The sequence below is a fragment of the Vulpes vulpes genome, chromosome 5 (assembly GCF_048418805.1).
Source record: "Vulpes vulpes isolate BD-2025 chromosome 5, VulVul3, whole genome shotgun sequence".
NCBI classification, from domain to species: domain Eukaryota; kingdom Metazoa; phylum Chordata; class Mammalia; order Carnivora; family Canidae; genus Vulpes; species Vulpes vulpes.
The window spans coordinates 120,257,680-120,265,719 of NC_132784.1; positions in this window are offsets into that span (position 1 = coordinate 120,257,680).

Sequence of the window (8,040 nt, forward strand, 5' to 3'; positions counted from 1 at the left end):
TCAAATTATTTATATTACCAGAGCAACAAGAGAACATGATTTAAATACGTGGCTTTGCTCTATCAGTGTCCTATGCCCTATATGAATCCTATTGATTCAGGGGCTTATCTAATTCCCACAACAGTACTTATTTGGTAGGCATTATTATATGAATTTTATAGGTGGAAAAACGAGCTCTGAGGATCCACAGCTCACAAATTGGTGGACTAGGATTGGAAACTACTCCTTCTTTTTGTTCCCTACCTCCCAGGGAGTAAGAGTTGAGAAAACAGAGACCTCACTGTCGTAATCAGAGATCGTTTTACACTGCAGAGGGTCTTGGGATGGACTGTGCAATACTGAATTCATATAGATGAATGAGGAGGAAGGACATTGCTGTAGGTTTGCAAGTGAGAAATATAATACACAAAAGAGAATCTGCTGGTTGATTCTGAGAGTTGAATTTTATGAAGAACAAAGATGAAGTTAGATGTATGTGCAAGTGAATGGAGTAAATAATAAAATATGTGATCTGCTCTTTGTGTTTGTTTTTAAAAATTTCATTTATTTATTTGAGAAAGAGTGAGTGAGAGGGAGCAGGAATGGCGGGAGGGGCAAAGGGAGAAGCAGACTCCCCAGTGAGCAGGAAGCCCAACGCAGGATTCCACCCCAGGACTCTGAGGCAAAGGCAGATGCTTAACTGACAGAGCCACCCAGGTGCTCTGCTCTTTGTTTTGAGAAGGATATATTTTTGAGAAGGGAGAAATGAGAGGCAGACATTTACTCTCATTGATGGCTGAATGCCCCAGCTGCTTCTCTAAGGAAATCCAAGTGAGAAGATACCATTAGAAGTCAATAAGGTTAAAGTGATGGAAGGATAAGGAGCACTTATGTGTTCTCAGTAACTCAGTGGGCATGCTGAGAACTCAGTTTTCCTTACACGTATGTGTCAAAACATAGAAGGCCCTTGATATTTACATTTGGGTTAGTTGAATAATTATTGAATAGACTGGGATATTGCCAACTTTGTGCTTTCAGTTTCGGTAAAAGAAGTACTACTATTACTAATGACAATATAGCTAATATTAATAGGATTTTTCTAATTGCCAGGCATTTAGATATGCACATTATCTTGTTTGATTCTCATTTTCAAACCTGGCAACTACATACTATTATGATTTACCTTTTCACAGAAGATGACACCGAGGAGAATAATATTAAGAAATTTAACATTAATTAGAGAATTAATAAGTAGAATATTCTAAACTATAATGTCCTATAATGTCATAATTAGTTTTCCACAGGTGTCCTATGAGAAAAAAGTGATTTTTAATGTTGGTGATAAGTTTTGGTAGGAAATATTAGAGTAATTCCTATGAATGGGAACTTCTAGATTTATCTTCCTTTTATTAGACATTTGTCTCTGCAGATACTATGATTTCATCACATCAGAATTTCTAATAACTTCCAATTGTGCCAACAACAATTGTAATGTGTCAGAACATCAACAACAATTGTAATGTGTCAGAACATCAACAACAATTGTAATGTCTCAGAACATCACACTTATCAAAAGAAAAATCAATGACTAAAATGAGGTTAAAATACCCCCCATCTATAGAATTATTCACAGTATGCACAAATTAGTTGGGAAAATCTTTCAGACAAATTTAGCAAATGGAGAGCTTAAGAATTCAAAAAATCCAGGACAAAGGGCACACATTGTCAGGACACACTGAAACAGCTAGAGCTGAAGAACAAAGTGTTTTGGTTAAAAGGCTCTTACAGATCAGAATATTTAGGGTGAAAAGTGTGAGGACAGGTAAGAAAACCAGGGTAGTCCCAAGAATTGTCCCGTACAACCATTATACGGTTCATAAAACTGAAAACCATAAAGAAGGCAACAACATATTTTGTGATTAAGCCAGTTGTATTTCTCAATGCAGTGCTTTTCCTATTCATATATAAGTGAACTGGAGATATGGTTATATAATGCAGAAAAGTGAACACAAAACCAAAAAATCATTCTTTTTGTCTATCAGTAAAAAATAAGTAAGAGCTTGAGTTCCTGGGATTCCAGTTTATTGCCTGGCTGCTGTTAAATTATACTAACTAGACCAGATTTTTTTGGTCAGTCTCATTTGGCTTTGCTCAGCTTACACATGGCGTTGGTGTAAAACAGGGCCAAAATGAAACAAGAATATGCGTTTCCTTAATCCACATTTTCTGCCTGGTGCAAACATGAGGAGCATTACCCTCGGGGTCACAAGGACAACTTTCTCCAATTTTCTCAGCAGTAGTTGAGAATTATCTTGTCAGCGTCACTGCTTTTGTTTTTTAAACAGGTGCTGAGAATGAGACAAACAACCACAGGTACAGGGGATTAAAAAAAAAAAAAGATCCCAAAAAAGTCATTAAAAAGCCCAAGTTATCCTCTGCTTTGCCTCTCTTTTGTAGAGAAGCCAGTCTACTATGGCCTGACAACTGTTGGTTGTACTTCTGACCTAACCCAACATCATCTGCTCCCAAGTGACCTTCCTTTCCCTATTTCCCCCATCACTCTATCTCCTCCATTCCAGTGCTTCTTAAAATTTAATGTGTATATAAATCACCTCAAAAACCTGTTAAAACATAGATTTTCATTCAGTAGGTGTAAGATGATCTGGAGATTGTGTATTTCTAACAATCTTCTAGAAAATGCCATGCTGCTGGTCTTTCGAGTGGTAAGGCTCCATTTTACTTTTATAATTGATGGTTGGAAGGATGAAGGTAGATTTTGGAGGGAGAAAATAATTTATTTCTCATTTTTTTCCCATTCTTCATAGAGAAATGAGTATTCCTTTTATTTGCACAATTAGAAGCAATTTTGCTCACCTGTGATTTTTAAGAAACACAGTATTTCTTAAAATATGGTTATTCTAAGGAAATTTCTAAGACTGAAGTAATTCCATCTAACATTGTGAAGCAGATCTCCAGATTTCAGTTGGAAGAAAGGTGAGCAGCAGAGTCCTGAGGGAGGCAACAGGTAGTGAGGATGTGTTTATTAACAGAGTTTAATCTAGTTGAGGAAGCAGAAAACAGACAGGTCATGGAACTTGCTTTAGGAGTTAAGGAAATAGAGTTATATAAGGATTTGGGATTTTGCTTCTGGTAATTTAAGTTTATAGACAACTAAAAGAATCAGCGACTGTGAAGAAGAAATATTGAGAAAAAAGTGGTATTTATAAGTCAGAGTAACCAAATGTGTGGAATATACATAGGAGGCTGCTGGGTAAAATAATTTTAAAATTAAAGAACAAAATTACATATTAATCTTTTCTAAGCTGGATGTTTTTTGAACTGTAGAGTGTCAATGGTCTACCTACACGTAGGTGCACACACATGTGTGCAAAACGCTCTCTAATACCTCATCATTTTAAATGATTTCTTGAGTGTTGTGATGTGACTGATTTATCACACAGGATTGCTAGAAATGTTATGAAATGTTCTGTGCTGTTAAGGCCAAGGCTATGTTCTGAAGAGTCTATCCGATAATTTTGTTACACCAGGATATGCAGATATCATTATTTTAGAATGATAAAGTATAGCTTTAAATGATCTATTCTCTTCCATATTTTGCACCTCATTCGCCATCACAGGACACAAGTGGAAAAGTACATTCATGATATTGTGTAGAAGTAGGATTATTTGCTTTGCCATTAGAGCCACAATTGAGCTACGCTTACAAATATACAGATTTGCGTATTTAACATCTGCTTCTCCAATAACAGTTACGCAGAGGTGTAGCCTTAGATCTTTCTTGAGATAAGCAACTAAAATATTTTCTTAACTAATGGTTGGATAATGATGCTATCAATTTTGTCACTTCGGCAATTTCATCTTTGGACACCGTATTCAGATTACCTTCAACTGTGCATTTAAGTATCAGATACCACCTAAATGTCAGAGGGGGAAAAACTAGACTAATCTTGACAGTCTGGAAGAGCAATGTTGCCAAAGGTCATCAACAAGTCTGACAAAACAGTCCTCATTAACCGTGTCTGTCAGCACCTCCATTTGGAAGTAATTTGGATATTTGCAGTGACCCCATCAGTTCTGATTGGCTGGGCAGTGACCTTGACCAGGGTGAAACCTGTTCAGTGTAAGCTCATACAATGCACTGTAGGTGGAATCCAGGATGACAGATGGCAGTGGGGTCAGTGAAGAGGAACTTGTCCATCACTGCTATTGAAGACAAAGCCACTCAACAGCGTAGTTCAACAGGCACAGGAGCTGTGGTTTGCAAATGCCACAAGAGAATTGTCAAGTTCCTTTATTTTTAAAGAAATGCTATAGTCTCATAATCTCAGAGTTCATGAGACTGATGAATAAGTGGGGGAAGAAAGGTTAGCTGTTGGAGTTTAGCAATACACTAGACATTTCAAAACTTGTCTTTGACTCTAACAAAGATCTGAAAATTCATGCTAGCTGTATCTTCCTTGTGGGTAAATTCCTGATCAAAAACTCGTTCCTGTAATATTTTTCTTCATTCTACTAAGAAACTGGATTAGTAAGAGTCATTACGTTGCTCTTCTGCTAGACACATCTCTTCTTTTTACCTCCCTCACATATCACAGAATCAATATGAAATAAACTATGATAATAGAATATATTATACTTTCTAAGTACTATACTATAAAAGCAATTATAACATATTCTTGAAGTAATTAACTTTTGATAGAACAATCTGGATCTGGTTTTTTTTTTTGTAGTTACAGTAGCACTTCTTTTTAATATAAAAATTAGGGATGGGTCAGATATTGAATGCCGTACTACACAGCATTTTGATTCTGTGCTCTGAGTCTGTCACTCAAAAAACACAAGGCACGCTAAAAGGCTAAGGACCTAATGGAAACACACATGATGCCAAATAGCATAAAATCATTAAGAAAATACACATAACTTTCATTGACTCATGGAATTTTTAACAATCTAGAAAACCTTTTAGAACTTAAGATCTTTCTTCCCCATTGGCTGCTCAGGAATTTCTTCCAAATCTTCATTGTTGACTTCTTCCTTGTAATGTTTTTGGAACAAGAAGCCAATCAGTCCCAAACAAAAATGGACAAAAAAATGACAAATTAATTTATTTCATAGAAAATTATTGGGGATCCCTGGGTGGTGCAGCGGTTTAGCGCCTGTCTTTGGCCCAGGGCCCGGGATCGAATCCCACATCGGGCTCCCGGTGCATGGAGCCTGCTTCTCCCTCTGCCTGTGTCTCTGCCTCTCTCTCTCTCTCTGTGTGACTATCATAAATAAATAAAATTTAAAAAAATTTATAAAAAAATTTAAAAAAGAAAAGTAAATTATTAAAACCAGGAGGAAATAGATGATGTAATTGATTTCCTGCCTTGTGGATTATTCAGTGCCCACATCTTGCATTTATTTGTTTATTTGAGGTATAATAGACATACAACATTATATTAGGGCCAAGTGTCCAATACAATGAGTTGATATCTGTGTATGGTGCAGTGTTGTGCATGAACACTGCAATAAGTTCAGTATTCCCCTGTTGCCATATAAAGTTATATATTATGCCATATAATATTATTGACTATAGTCACCATATTGTACGTTATCTCTTCATGATTATTTATTTCACGGCTGGAAGTTTGTACCTCTTGACTATTTTCTCCAATTTCATCTCTCCCCCCTTCCCTCTGGCAACCATCAATTTGTTCCCTCCATTTCTGTTTTGTTTTGTTTTGTTTGTTTCATTTGTTTCATTTTTTTAGATTCCGCACATGAGTGAAATCATACAGTACTTGTCTTTCTCTGTCTGGCTTATTTCATGGTCCATCTGTGTGTCACACCTGGCAAGATTTCATTCTTTTTTATAGCCGAGTAGTATTCCATTGTATAGATAGCACATGTTCTTTATCCATTCATCTATTGATGGACACTTGGGTTGTTTGCATATCTTTGCTATTATGAATAGTGCTACATTGAACATAAATATTTTCCAAATTGGTATTTTCACCTTCTTGGGATAAATACCCAGAAATAAAACTGCTGGACCAAATGAAAGTTCTATTTCTAGTTTTTAAAGGAGGCTTCATACTCTTTTCCACAGTGGTTTGACATTCCCAAATTTACATCCCTAAAAACAGTGCACAAGTGTTCCCTCTTCTCCACATTCTATCCCACACTTGCTATTTTCGGGCTTTTTCATGATAGTCAATTTTTGTTATTCAGCTCTATGAGTTTTCACTTATCTTGGCTACTAATTCCTTATTGGACATACAATTTGATATATTCTGCCATTCAGTAGGTCTTCTCTATTTTGTTGATTTTTTTTCACTGTGCAGAAGCATTTTATTTTGATGTAATCTCATTTGTTTACTTCTACTTTTATGTCCACTATGTTTAGAGGCAGATCCAAAACCATACCTCCAAGAGCAATGTCAAGGAGCTTACCACCTATATTTTCTTCTAGGAATTTTATGGTTTTAGGTATTACGTTCATGTTTTCAACCATTTTGAGTTAATTTTTGTGTATGGTATTAACTACTGGTCCAGTTTCATTCTTTTGTATGTAGCTGTGCAGTTTTTCCAGCACAGTTTATTGAAGAGACTATACTTTCCCTGTTGTATATTCTTGCCTCTTTTGTCATAAACTAATTGACCATACACATGTGGGTCTATTTCTGGGCTATTCTGTTACATTGATATATGTATGTTTTTATGTCCATATAATACTGTTTTGATTACTATAGCTTTAAAAAGATGTTTTAAAAGATTGTATTTATTTATTCATGAGAGACACAGAAAGAGGTAGAGACATAAGCGGAGGGCGAAGCAGGCTCCATGCAGAGCCTGATGCAGGACTCGATCCCAGGTCCCCAGGATCACATCCTGAGTTGAAGGTAGACGCTCAATCACTGAGCCACCCAGGTGTCCCTGATTACTGTAGCTTTTAATATAGTTTTAAATTAGGCATGATGCCTCCAGCTTTGTGCTTGTATATCAAGATTGCTTTGGCTCTTTGAAGTTTTTTGCAGTTCCACACAAATTTTAGGGCTGTTTTGCTCTATTTCTATGAAAAATGCCATTGGAATTTTGACAAGGATTGCAGCCATCTGTAGATTGCTTTGGGTAGTATGGACATTTAAAAATATTAATTCTTCTAATCCATGACCATGGAATATCTTTCCATTCATTTCAGTCTCCTTTATTTTCTTTCACTTCATTGGTTATTCCTTTAATGCAATTGTAAATGGGATTATTAATTTCTCTTTCTGCTAATTTGTTATAGTGTATAGAAACACCACAGATTTCTGTATATTAATTTTGTATCCTGTAACTTTACTGAATTTATTTATTAGTTTTAATAGTTTCTTGGTGGAGTCTTTAGGATTTGCTGTATATGATATAATGTCATCTGTCAATAGTGACAGTTTTACTACTTTCCAATTTGGATGTCTTTTCTTTCTTTTGCCTAATTGATCTGTCTAGAACTTCCAATAGTATGTTGAGTAAAAATGGCAAGAGTAGGTAGGCTTTCTTGTCTTATTCCTGATCTTAGAGAAAACACTTTTAGTTTTTCACTGTTAAGTATGATTTTAGATGTGGGCTTTTCATAAATGGCCTTTCTTATGTTGAGGTACATTTCTTCTATGCCGATTTTGTTGAAAGTTCTGATCATAAATGGATGTTGATTTTGTCATATGCTTTTTATGCATCCATTGAGATGATCATATGATTTTTATCCTTTGTTTTATTGATTTAGTGTTTCACACTAATTGGTTTGTGGATATTTAACCACTTTTGTATCCCTGACCTTTGCTATTCCTTCCTTCTACTAAATTTGGGCTTTCTTTTTCTTTTTCTAGTTCCTTGATATGTTAGGTTGTTTATTTGAGATGTTTTTGTTTCTTGAAGTAGGCATTTATTGCTATGAGCCACCCTCTTAAAATTTCTTTTGCTGCACACCATAAATTTAGGTATGTTTTTTTTTTTCATTTTCATTTGTCTCTTGGTATTTTCTTTATTTCTCTTTGATTTCTTCTTTGACCCATTGGC